At 41.9% G+C, this 14,108-nt stretch overlaps 1 pseudogene; it reads left to right on the forward strand.

Moving 5' to 3' along the window:
* Positions 1 to 2,715: 2,715 nt before the first annotated feature.
* LOC140203698 (interferon-gamma-inducible GTPase 10-like) lies at positions 2,716 to 13,868 on the forward strand (annotated as a pseudogene).
* The last annotated feature ends 240 nt before the right edge of the window (positions 13,869 to 14,108 follow it).

Raw genomic sequence — 14,108 nt, forward strand, 5'->3', positions numbered from 1 at the left:
TACTATTGCCTCCACAATCTCTTTGGCTACCACTTTTAGAACCCTGGAGTGAGGACCATCTCAACCAGGTGACCTAACTACCTTCAGGCTTCTCAGCTTCCCATGCACGTCCTTCTTAGCAATCATACCTCTGCTTACTTTGACGGTCTGAAATTTCTGGCCCGCTGTTGGTGTCTTCCACAGAGAATAATGTCACAAAATATTTATTCCATTGATCTGCCATTTCTTTGTCACCATTACTATCCTTCCAATGTCAGTTTTGAGCAGACCTATGTTTAGTCTCACCTCTCATTTACTATTTATGTATCTAAAAAAATAAGCTTCTGGTTTCCTCTTTTATATTATTTACTAGCTTAACTTCATATTTATCATTTCTCTTGTGAATGTTTTTTTTTTGCCCAGTTGCCTTCTGCTTATTTTTTTTAAACTTCCCAATCCTCTAGATTCCCAGTATTATTTGCCATCTGTATCTCCTCTATTTTGCTTTAATGCTGTCTTGACTTCTCTTGTTGCCATGGCAGCCTCATCCTCCCTTTAGAATGCTTCTTCTTTGAGATGAACCATTCCTGTGTCATCAGAAATGGCTGCCAATGACACGTGATGCTCTGCAGGGGTCTGTGTTGGGACTGCTATCTTTTACATTGTATGTTAATTACTTTGATGATCGAATTGATGGCTTTGTGGCCACGTTTGAATATGATACAAAGATAGGTGGAGGGACAGGTAGTCCTGAGGAAGCAGGGAGGCTACAGAAAGATGTTGACAGATTAGGAGATTGGGCAAAGAAATGGCAAAAGGAGTACAGTGTTCAGTAATATATATGGACAGGCACTTTGCTAGAAGGGATAAAAGTGTAGAATATTTTCTAAACAGGGAGGGAATTTAAAAAAAAATGAAGTGCAAAGGGACTTAGGATTCCTCGTGCAGGATTCCCTAAAGGTTCATTTGAAGGTTGAGTCGGTGATGAGGAAGGAAAATGCAATGTTAATATTCATTTTGAGTGAACTGTAATATGAAAGCAACAATTTAATGCTGAGGCTTTAGAAGACACTGGTGAAGCCTCACTTGGAGTATTGTGAACAGTTTTGGGCCCCTTATGTAAGAAAGGATGTGTTGACATAGGAGAGGGTTCAGAGGAGGTTTATGAAATGATTCCAGGAATATAGCGATTAATGGCTTTGGGCCTTCACTTGTTGGAATTTAATAGAATGAGGGGAGAATCTCACTGAAACGTGTTAAGTGGCCTAAGTAACTTAGGGAGGATATTTCCTATGATGGAAGGGTATAGAACTGCAGGGCACACCCACCAAAGAGAGCGATATTCATTTAGAGCACAGACAAAAATGATTTTTTTAAATCAGATTGTGGCAAATCTCTGGAATTCCTTACTACTGGCTGATGTGCAGGGCAAGTTATTCAGTATGTTTTAGGTGGAGGTTGATAGGTTCTTGAGTAGTCAGGGTTTGAAGGATTCAGGGAGAAGGCAGGAGAATGATGTTGAGAGGGAAATGGATCAGCCATGCTAAAATACAAGAGCAAATTCGATGACCCAAATGCACTATTGCTGCTCCTTTGTCTTAATGTGTAATTATTCTCAAAATTTTCAACCATTACTCTTCTATTATCCCTGTTAGTGTTACCTTGCTTTGTTAATGTTTTGGTGTCGCCAGATTTGGTGGTCATTAGCCGCACTGGATCTCATACCTGAGCAACGTTACATCTTGTTGTGTCGATACCTACATTGAAAGAGTCTAGGTCTTCTGTACTATATTCTGGAAGTTGCCTGGTCCTATCCGCATTTGGCGTGCATTTCGAACAGCATGCTTGTGACCATTTCAGCCACATCGTTAGCACTCTCAATGATTGCGGATGGACATATTCTTGGAAAATGTTCTATTCTTTTTCCCTTCGAACAATTTGACTGTGCAGTATCATTCAGAACTGCATGTGCTGAAACTAGATTGACTGTGGTAGAGAGTATCAATGACTGAAGCATTCCAGGTCAAATATGAGCTGTGCCCATTCCATTGGTGCACCACACTGCAGAGAGACGCATCATCTGCACAGGAACCTCTGACAACCACTCCTCTTCTGCACCCTGCCAACCAATTACTAGTGCCCCTCACAATATAGGGCTTCATTTGCTCCAAAATCCCATCACCAACTTCACCGGCAATATCATTTCAGAGAGGCAAAAGCTAACATAACTTTATTGGACTGAGAGGAGATGACATGGTGAATAAACAGGGATGAACAGAAATAAAATGGTGGAAGTGTGTGAAAATACTGCTCTCTAGACAAACAGGTCGAGATCTACATGCTCCATTAGTTAAATCAATGGTGGTCAAGCAAAATCAAAGCATATTAACCGGTCAGAGGGTTGTGAGAGTGTGGAGTGAGCTGCCAGGATAAGTGGTTCTCGTGGGCTCGATTTTAACGTTTAAGAGAAGTTTGGATAGGTGCAGCAATAACAGGAGGATGGGATGGTGCAGGTCGATGCCTGTTTCAGCACTGTACTTTCCAATGAATCTACTTGTGTTTATGCACATTATAATAACAAATATAGATAGCTATTGGGTCATAAATTGTAATAGCAAAGAGCACTTGGACCATTACTAGGAGGGACTGATATGAGAATGTTCTGTGAATGCCATGATAGGAAATATAAATGGAAGTTTTTTCAGTTGAGAACTTTAATGGAACATATTTCCTTTCACTGAACAGGTGGCAGAGAATGAGACCCCTTCATTCTACACACAGGAAGAACTCAGCAAACTGAAATCTGATTTTGAAACAGGTGGGTGGAAAAAGTTAAACCACTGATAGAGAAGAAAGTAACTGATCTGGACAAAATAGAGCTTATCATCGCAGACGGGAGAATCAGGTACAGGATAATCCACCTTCATCAATTCCATGAGAGGACTTCAGAGCACTGATCCAGGAGCAGCTGAAGTTGGGACCACAGAAACAACAACGGAGCCAACCGGATACTCACATCCCACTCTGCCCAATGTTCATTATTGGGACCTGCCAGGGATCAAAACTACACAATTCACAGCAGCTCATATCTCACAGAAATGAAATTCGAAACATATGATTTCTTCATCATAATCTCCACTTGTTGATAAAAAGAAAATGTTGTATATCTTGCCAAAGAGATTAAGCGGCTGAGGAAACAATTCTATTTTGGCCACTCTAAGATTGATGCTGATCTTTATTCAATGAGGAAGGAGATGGGGGTTATTAATGAAGAAGAAGAGCTGGAAAAGATTTGGAGTAACTGTCTCAGGGGGTTGTCAGGGGTCAAGTTTCCAGATCCAACTGTGTTCCTGATATCCAGTTTAGAGCCAGATCATTGTGATTTCAATCGGTTAAATGAAGGACTTGAAGGTGAACTAAGTAATGTAATGCAAACGATCTTTGGCCTGGCTGACTCCACTGTTGGGGGAAATAATTCCAGATGCAATTATGAGGTTAGGTTGGGACGTTGTCGTTGTTGTAGCTGTTTCAGCCCTTCAATTTGCTCGCGACTTTGTCCCTGTCATTGGCTCCATTTTTGGTGCAGGCTCATCATTTCTCATGACGTACAAGATACTGAGAGCTGCACTGAAGGATCTTACAGAGAATGCAGAGAGAGTGGTGAAAGTTGACGTTGAAACTGATTAACTGGGCTGTACAAGCATCTACACAGTGAGTTTATATCATGCCGTGGTTAAAAAATTTATGTCATCTAACACCAAATCCTGCTGTAATTCTCCTCAATAATGTTCACTTCTCCTGCATTCGTTCCTGGAAATATTTCTTATCCGTTACCGAAGGGGGTTGGGAGGGAGTTTCCAATCTGCAGCATTTGGAAAGCTGGTGCAAGATTAACAGAGTGTGACGATATAAATTAAACTTTAAATTTAAACTATATCTGTCTTCAGAAGTGTTCATGAAGGATAAACGGTGGCCTATAGAAGGCACAACCGGGTGGGCAGCTGGGCAATAGTCAGCAGCACCTTGCGTTATTCAGCCAATTACGTGTTTAAAAATAGAACTGCACAGGTGAAATGATAGCTGATCCTTGGGTGCAGCATATAGATGTCTGTATCGATTGAGATGTTACAAATCATTGCTTGAAAGACGAGAGCCGCACCAACTACCTGTAATAACCTCTGATGTTACCTATCAGGAAGAATTTCACAGTCTGTGTTCAATGCTTATCAGCCAGTTCAGTTTCTCTTACCTTAAAGAGAACCACCGAATAATTAAAGAAAAACATTGTTAGAGAAATTGGCACAAGACTCATGGCAAGATCCAGAGTCAATGAAGATTTAGAATCAATCACATTTGGATCTCATTTAAAATATTCAAACACTTGTCGATAATTCTCCCTTCCGCAAGTCTGTGAGTTTTATATGAACACTTATCCATACAGGACAACAAGTCAGAATTATTCTAAGCAGTTTATAAATACTTGTTAATAAATGACAATGCGCAGAGAAAGGAATAATAGATAATATTGCAAGATAATAGAATAAATTACATGTTATTGAATTAAGCATATAAAACTTTACATCTCAATTGTAACTGTAAATTAAGCTCAGGTAATATCCTTTTCAAGTCTGATTGAGTTTAACTCGTCCTTTATGATCACTTGGAGGAAACAGCTCTGTCGCATCCAATATCTCAAATTATTCCAAACTGTTTCCAAAAGAAAGTCACTCCCGTGAATGTATTTAAAACACGCCATTTGTGATTGTGCAAAATATATTCAGTCTTTTCCACTGCAAGTCCAGTATTATTGAATTTAATTAGATCCCATTATCAATATCAAGCTGGATTTTATTTTCAGTAAGAAACTGAGGACTGAAGAGATCTTGCCTGAGTAAGTGCTGATTTGTCATGAATGTTATGTGGCATTCCTCCCATAGAAACTCCATGCTAAACAGATTGATAAATTGACTTGCTTCTATCTGAACTATTGCTTTCATGGATTTCGTCGCCCACCTGGTGAAAAATAAGAGAAAATTCCATAGTTGCTTGAAAACTGAAATGAAAACCAACTGAGAGAGGTACTCACCAAATCAGACAGCAACTGCAGTGTACAAAGGAAATTTCATGATCCAGGTCAATTCTCTTCATTTGAAACTGCAACAAAAGTTTTTTTAAACATACCAGTGATTCCTCCTGGTATAGCAGATGGACACAGAAATCAGCTTCAGTGCAGAGCATGAAATAATGCTGTCATCAGAAAGATATTGTTGAATACAGAGTAAAATATTGCAATGTGTGTAGTAAACTCAATTACTTTAAGTCTTGGCAATTGATTGAATGCCCTGCTGCATTAATGATTCCTTAGTTTGTGTGGGGAAAATGCGTCAATATAATCGAAGTAAACTGTAGACATTATGACCTTGATATTATGTAGTGAGAATTGAATGCTCCTATGCTTTCTTCCCTGGACTTCTGTTGTCAGAGGAATTACCCAGTCTCCAGCGGAGACGTCGTGGCACCTGCTTTACACCATCATCATCAAAGGGTCTGTGTTCAGGAAATGATGACATCAAAAACACAACCGATCCCATAGATGTTGGGAATCCAGATTCACAGACACAAAATGCTGCAGGATCTCAGCAGGGCAGACACCATCTATAGAGAGGAATAATCTGTTGACATTTATTTGACTTCATCAGATCCTGATAAAGAGCCTCAAGCCAAAATATCAACTGTTTACCCCGCTTCATAAATACTGCCTGAACTACTGAGTTCTTGCGGCATTTTATGGGTTACAGTACGCTACAGTGTCATCAAGGGAGAGAAAAATGATCTGGAAGAAGCCATCTTCAGAAAGCTTGTTGCACTGGGAGTAACTTGTGGGAGAATCTTACACAAGCTCACTTGTTTATTTACAGATTTGAACACTGGATTGATTAGTGTTGTGGTATACTTTGTTCTTTAATTAATTTACTCAGTTCCAAATATGTGTATTGTTGCCTTAAGACGAATTTATACGATTAAACTATGTACAATGTAACCCATTGGGGCCTCAATAATCTAGCTGGAATACTGAAAGGTGCTGAGGGCAGAGAGAAATCAATGGTGCTGGAATGCAAGGAAACTTGGTGAAAATTATGGAGTGCTGTCCATTGAGTGTTGCTGGGATGGTGGAAGATAAGGGAATGTGTCAATGCCATTGGGTCTATGCTGGCCCTTATATTAATCTGCTCATTTTCTTGTGATATTTATTTCCTCTATTCTAGAATGAATATTATTTAAAAGGTTTGACCTCGCACCATCCTTATGATATTCATTTTATCTTCATATGCTAACAACAATTTACAGAAACCTATTAACATATCAAACTTGCCAACTTAGAGATGTGGGAAAACCCTGAAGAAGCTAAAGGAAACATATGTGGTCACAGGTAGTACGTAGAAATTCCACACAGGTAGAATCAGAATCGAAACTGGGTGGTTAGAGCAATGTGGCCGTTGCATTAACTGTCAAAATGGCAGAAAGCATCCAAGCTGTTGTGTATGGAAACTAGAAGAGACAGGACGAGGGAAAGAATAACAAGAAAGTGAAGGAATTATTATGTGGGCAAGTGAAGGCCTAAACAGTTGGTCTGCCTTGAGAGTTCCACCTGTGAATCTTCAGGAAGTACTCACGGTGGACTGAGAGAGGCTGAGATATTACCAGATTACAAATTGGACAAGAGTGACCACCACAGGAAGTTCGAAGACAATTACCTGATATCGAGATATGTATACAGTCCACGAGTGGCACAATGATGTTTCTGATTGCTAGTGTTCAGTTTCTGTGATTTAGAAGGCAATCCATTATACCGCAACTTCACCTTTGTAACTAAGTTTGATAATATTGAAGTCAGCCATAGTGAATGCATTACTGCGTGCAGAACGGGGTAGATTAGAGGAACACGTACAGGGTATAGTTTACACTTAGAAGTGAACTAGACTGGAGATGGAAGAGGCAGGAATGGAGTGGTATGTATAGCTTGTGATCTCTATATCCATCTGTAGAGGAACAATGTGCCCTGAGCCTTGTGAACAGATTCCTAAACAAAGCTGTGGATAGAGAGACAAATATTGGGAAAGAAAAGCTCACCATCATTCTGGAATCAGAACTTACGAAGGTGGTGGTCAAGCCGACACCATGGATCACTTGTAATCAGAGGGGGTCAAAAGCACAAACGGACAGAAATATGAGAGGGATACATAAGAGGATGGATGTGAAGGAGTTAGAGTCCAGGATCTGTTCAAGTTTGAAAGGAAAGTTGTTTTTCTGTTGTTGAAAATTCAGATGAAGAATAAAGTAGGCCTGTGGATCAAGACAGTTTGAACATATGATTAGTTGCGACTTTTAACAAGAATGGTCAACAACGTGAAATAGCGCATGGGAAAGGGTGTAGTTGTAAAAGTAAATATTCTCTGACATCTTTGATTTAACTGTCGATGCACTGAGTGGATTGTTTACTTACCAAGTGGTGCGAAGCAAGGGGAAAAAATAATAACAAATTTCACATCTTTTGTGATTTCCTGGTAGACTGCAATGAAGAAAAAAAAGTAGTTCCCAATTCTGAATTCTGTCTTCTGTACTATTCCATTTCACACACCTAAAATCTCTGCATAATCTAAACTTCATGCAACCCTCCTCCCCCTAATATTAAAGGCATACCATCTGATGTGCTATGAGGAAGCAGGCACATGGCTTTGGTAAGTGAGACAGAAGACACTGATTATCAATAAACACAAACAGTGAAGCATTCAACCAAACTTCTGAGTCACCCCAAGTTACAAAAATTACGACAGTAAACATTCAAAACATTTCAATCTCAATAGAGAGTGAGGTAGGAAGCTGTAAAGCAGGACCTCCGGGGTAGTAATCTCAGGATTGCTGCTGTGCCACGTGCTAGCCAGTGCAAGAATAGCATGATCAGACGTATTAATGTGTGACTGAGAGACTGGTGTAGGGGGCAGGGCTTCAGATTCCTGGATCACTGGGGCCTCTTTTGGGGGAGATACAAACTGTACAAAAAGGATGGGTTACACCTGAACCTGAAGGGGTCCAATATCCCAGCGGGCACATTTAATAGAGCTTCTAGGGAGGGTTTAGACTAATTTGGCAGGGGGGTGGGAAGCGGAGTGATAGGGTTGAGATAGACAGGTTCTTGATTAGCCAGGACATCAAAGCATATGGGGTGAAAGCAGGGGAGTGGGAATGACTGGAAGAATAGAATCAGTCCATGATTGAATAGCAGAGCAGACTCGATGGGCCAAATGGCCTACTTCTGCTTGTATATCTTATGGTCTTATGGACAATGCTCTACAGTGTGTGGTCTCTGGTCTCCAGTATAAGCTCTGCTATCTGTGCTATACGAACTGTGGCCAATGATGGCTAGTGACCTACTTCTGCTCCTATATCTTATGGTCTTATCTTAAGGTACTTCATTATATCTCCCCAAGTTGCTCTACTACAAAACTAAACATTCAACATATACTGAGCTCAGTTTGCACATGGGCCCTCCTACACCTACAGCACTTTCCCAAAGGTCCTTCAGCACTGGTCACGATCACAGTGAAGATGAGCCCCAGAGACAGAGGAAGCCAGCCAGTCTCTCTCACGTTCTATTATACCCCTGAGGGAATTGAACCGGATGCTGGTGCCGTGGCACTCATGACAACCAATAAGAAAGAGCTACTGCATCCTTTGAACAGTCCAATTGATGACCTGCATGGCAGAAACGGCTTTCAACCGACAAGTAAACTAACCCTTCGCCTTACAGTTGGTTGACATTTCTACCCTGGACACCAGATGCTGACTGTCTATGCCTCTTCTAATTTTCAAAATTTATATCAGACCCCCTTTAACCTGTGAAGGTCTCAAGAGAAAAACCACATTTGTCCAATAGTCCCTTAAAGTTCATACCATCAAATCCAAGTAGCAGTCTGTTCCACACCTTTTCTCCACATCTCCAAACCCTTCCTATAATAGGACGAACAGAGCCACACAGAATACCCCAAGAGTGCTCGATGTCAAAGAAGAGTCCGCAAAAGAGTCCGGCCCTGTGGCTCAGAAGGGTAGGGAAAAGAACAGAAAGGCAATAGTAGTGCTAGGGGACTCTATAGTTAGAGGGTTTGACAGGCGATTCTGTGGATGCAGGAAAGAAACTCGGATGGTAGTTTGCCTCCCAGGTGCTAGGGTCTGGGATGTTTCAGATCGCATCCACAATATCCTGCAGTGGGAGGGAGAATAGCCAGAGGTTGTGGTACATATTGGTACCAATGTCACTGGGAGGAATAGGGATGAGGTCCTGAAAACAGACTACAGGCAGTTAGGAAGGAAGTTAAGAAGCAGGGCCGCAAAGGTAGTAATCTCACGATTACTGCCTGTGCCACGTGACAGTGAGTACAGGAATAGAATGAGGAGGCGGATAAAAGCGTGGCTGAGGGATTGGATCGGGGGCAGGGATTCAGATTTCTGGATCATTGGGACCTCTTTTGGGGCAGGTGTAACCTGTACAAAAAAGAATGGGCTCCACTTGAATCCCATGGGGCCAATATCCTGGCGGGGAGGTTTGCTAAGGCGACTAGAGAGAGTTTAAACTAGAATTGTTGGGGGGTGGGAACCGAAGTGAAGAGACTGGGGAAGAGGCGGTTGGCTCACAAATAGAGAAAGCTTGGAGACAGTGTGTGAGGGAGGATAGTCAGGTGATAGAGAAGGAATGCACTCAGAATAATATTTGAGATGTTTCCATTTTAATGCGAGGAGTATTATGAATAAAGCAGATGAATACTTAGAGCTATGATGTGGTGGCTGTTACAGAGACTTGGATGGCTCAGGGAAAGGAATGTTTACTTCAAGTGCCAAGCTTTATATGTTTCAAAAAGGACAGGGTGGGAGACTAAAGGGGAGGGGAGCGGCATTGTTGATCAGAAATAGTGTTCATGGCTGCAGAAAAGGAGGAAGTCATGGAGGGGTGTCTACCGAGTCTCTGTAGGTGGAAGTTAGGAATAGGAAAGGGTCAATAACTCTACTGGGTGATTTTATAGACCGCCCAATAGCAACAGGGACATCGAGGAGCAGATAGGGAGACGGATTCTGGAAAGGAGTAATTATAACAGGGTTGGTATAGTGGGAAATTTTAATTTCTCAAATATTGATTTGCATCTCCCTAGAGTGAAGGGTTTAGATGGGGAGGAGTTTGTTAGATGTGTTCAAGAAGGTTTCTTGATACAACATATCGATAAGCCTACAAGAGGAGAGGCTGTACTTGATCTGGTATTGGGAAATGAACCTGGTGAGGTGTCAGGTCTCTCAGTGGGAGAGCACTTTGGAGATAATGATCACAATTCTATGTCCTTTACCATAGCACTGGAGAGGGATAGGAATAGACAAGTTAGGGATTTTTTTAATTGGAGTAAGGGGAAATATGAGGCTATCAGGCGGGAATGTGGAAGCATAAATTGGAAACAGATGTTCTCAGGGAAACTTACGGAAGAAATGTGGCAATTGTTCAGGGGTTATTTGTGTGGACTTCTGCGTAGGTATGTTCCAATGAGACAGGGAAAGGGTGGTAGGGTACAGGAACTGTGGTGTACAAAGACAGTTGTAAATATAGTCAATAAAAAAGAAGAGCTTATGAAAGGTTCAAAAAACTAGGTAATGATAGAGATCTACAAGATTATAAAGCTAGCAGGACGGAGTTTAGGAATGAAATTAGGAGAGCCAGAAGGGGCCATGAGAAGGCCTTGCCGGGCAGGATTAAGGAAAACTCCAAAGCATGCTACAAGTATGTGAAGAGCAAGAGGATAGGACGTGGGAGAACAGGACCAATCAAGTGTGATAGTGGAAAAGTGTGTATGGAACCGGAGGAGATGGCAGAGGTACTTAGTGAATACTTTACTTCAGTATTCATTACGGAAAATGATCTTGGCGATTGTAAGGATGACCTGCAGCAGAGAAGAAAAGCCTGAGCATGTAGATATTAAGAAAGAGGATTTGCTGCAACTTTTGGAAAGCATCAAGTTGGATAACTCACCGGGACTGAACGGAATGTACCTCAGGCAACTGTGGGAAGTGAGGGTAGAGATTGCTGAGCCTCTGGAGATGATCTTTGCATCATCAATGAGGACAGGAGAAGTTCCTGGGGATTGGAAGGTTGAGGATGTTGTTCTCTTATTCAAGAAAGGGAGTAGAGATATCCCAGGAAATTATGGACCAGTGAGTCTTACTTCAGTTGTTGGTAAGTTGATGGAGAAGATCCTGAGAGGCAGGATTTATGAACATTTGGAGAGGCATAATATGATTAGGAATAGTCAGCATGTCTTTTTCAAAGGCAGATCGTGCCTTACAAGCCTGATTGAATTTTTTGAGGATGTGACTAAACACATTGATGAAGGTAGAACCATAGATGTAGAGTATATGGATTTTGGCAAGGCATTTGATAAGGTACCCCATGCAAGGCTTATTGAGAAAGTAAGGAAGCATGGTATCCAAGGCAGCATTACATTGTGGATCCAGAACTGGCTTGCCCACAGAAGGCAAAAAGTGGTTGCAGATGGGTCATATTCTACATGGAGGCCAGTGACCAGTGGTGTGCCTCGGGGATCTGTTCTGGGACCCCTACTCTTAGTGATTTTTATAAATGATGCGGATAAGGAAGTGGAGGGATGGTTAGTAAATTTGCTGATGACATAATGGTTGGGGTGTTGTGGATAGTGTCAGAGGTTCAGCGTGACATTGATAGGATGCAAAACTGGGCTGAGAAGTGGCAGATGGAGTTCAACCCAGATAACTGTGAGGTGGTTCATTTTAGTAGGTCAAATATGATGGCAGAATATAGCATTATTGGCAAGACTCTTGGCAATGTGGAGGATCAGAGGGTCTTGGGGTCCGAGTCCATAGGACACTCAAAGCTGCTACACAGGTTGACTCTGTGGTTAAGAAGGCATACGGTGCACTGACCTTCATCAATCGTGGGATTGAGTTCAAGAGCCGAGAGGTAACGTTACAGCTATATAGGACCCTGTTCAGATGCCACTTGGAGTACTGTGCTCAGTTCTGGTTGCCTCACTAAAGAAAGGACGTGGATGTCATAGAAAGGGTGCAGAGGAGAATTACAAGGATGTTGCCTGGATTGGGGAGTATGCCTTATGAAATAGATTGAGTGAACTCGGCCTTTTCTCCTTGGAGCGACAGAGGATGAAAGGTGACCTGACAGAGTTGTACAAGATAATTAGAGGCATTGATTGTGTGGATAGTCAGAGGCTTTTTCCCAGGGCTGAAATGGCTAGCACGTGAGGGCATAGTTTTCAAGTGCTTGGAAGTAGGTACAGAGGAGATGTCAGGGGTAAGCTGTTCACGCAGAGAGTGGTGAGTGTGTGGATGGGGCTGCCAGCGGTGGTGGTGGAGGTGGAAGCGATAGGATCTTTTAAGAGACTTCTGGATGGATACATAGAACTCAGAAAAATAGAGGGCTATGGGTAAACCTCGGTAGTCCTAAGGTAAGGGCATGTTCGGCACAGCTCTGTGGGCCGAAGGGCCTGTATTGTGCTTTCATCGTCGTCGTGGCCCACAGAGTGAAGACGCCTGTGCGTGTACTTTAACGTGTACTGGATGTTGCACTCCAAGAAGCCAAGATACACGATACTTCACAAATCAACCAAATGATTCCAACGGGATGGAAACCGCGACGATTGGAGCTGATGGATTTGTTGCAGCCTTCACACACTTTGACACAACCGTTGAGTTCGAAGTAACTTCATCCGCCTGTTCCGCCGTTGATGTCTTGGTTGGATTGTTCTTTGTCAGGGACCTGACCCTCGCCCGTAACCCCATTGGTGACCCTACCAGGAGCATATCTCCAGACGGCATTGCTCTCGGGATCACAGGACCACACAAGCTTCTCCACCACGACAAGGTGACAATCCACGGAGAAGATTGTGCTGTAGGTTTTCAATGTTTCTCTCTCTGTATTAGCTGTTTAAACTCTGTACTGATTGGACACGGATAGTTACCTACTCGCTATTTTCTGGTGGCGACTGATTTAAAAATCGATAAAATCGGAGTGTTCTATGTGATGAATACTTGGAATTATTCCAGGGTGTTGCGCGTTGATAAACAGCTAGATTTTTTTTTCTGCTTCACATAATAAGGAAACGACTACTTGCACATATTTCCTGCTATATACAGACTCGTATTGATGTGTGACCCTGTAAGAGACAGGTATTCTGAAATCAGATTCTTTTCCTGGGTGAATTTTTTGTAACAACGTGTGCGAAAATTTTCAGAAAAGAAAATATCCACTGGGACAAAGTATCTTTGTCATCTGCATTGATTACCGAATTATCAGTTGTACCAGCAATCCAATCATCATTTGTCCGCTTTCGTCCCATTGATGAAATTAAATGCGAAAACACATCAGATTATCTGCGAGCCAAGACCAGCACTGGTATTTGGAGACAGATTGTTTTTTTTTGTTTTTCGTTTTTGCCATTATTCCTTCCAATGCAAATTATTATGTTGGTTATATCAGGCAATGCTTGTGCTAAACAGAGGAGTACTCGTGATTTCCACTTGATCCAGTACCGATTTTGTCATGAACTATAAATGAATAAGATCTATCTGCACCGCTTGTTTTCAAACATGGCTTAAAAACGGCAAAATCTAAACAAGGTACTTGCTGGATGTTTGCATCGATGGATGATGCGTGGACATATTGCTCTGTGACAATATAGTCTTAAGTTTGAATATAATATTATTATGAATATTCAGCATCTACATGCGTTTCTGAGAAAATTACTCTTCTCACTATCCAGGCCCGGTTCCTGGAGAAAGTGATACGCATCGAGGTGATTTGCTGATGCTTGGTGGCAACGCCAGCAGGGTCTCTCCAAACTAGATGAGTTGAAACAATTATAATTCCTCAGAATCGATTGGCAAAAGGTGGTGCGAGGGTAGGTATTGTGAACTAATGTGACATCAGCACTCAGCCTCTCGGAAACTCATTATTCATCCATCTCCGCACAGTGTATCCCTCGGACTCGAGAGAACGCAGCTGTTCCCGTTACTACATTCATCATTGCAAACTTTCTTTTGACATC

This window comes from Mobula birostris, chromosome 10 (genome assembly GCF_030028105.1).
Source record: "Mobula birostris isolate sMobBir1 chromosome 10, sMobBir1.hap1, whole genome shotgun sequence".
In the NCBI taxonomy this organism is placed as follows: domain Eukaryota; kingdom Metazoa; phylum Chordata; class Chondrichthyes; order Myliobatiformes; family Myliobatidae; genus Mobula; species Mobula birostris.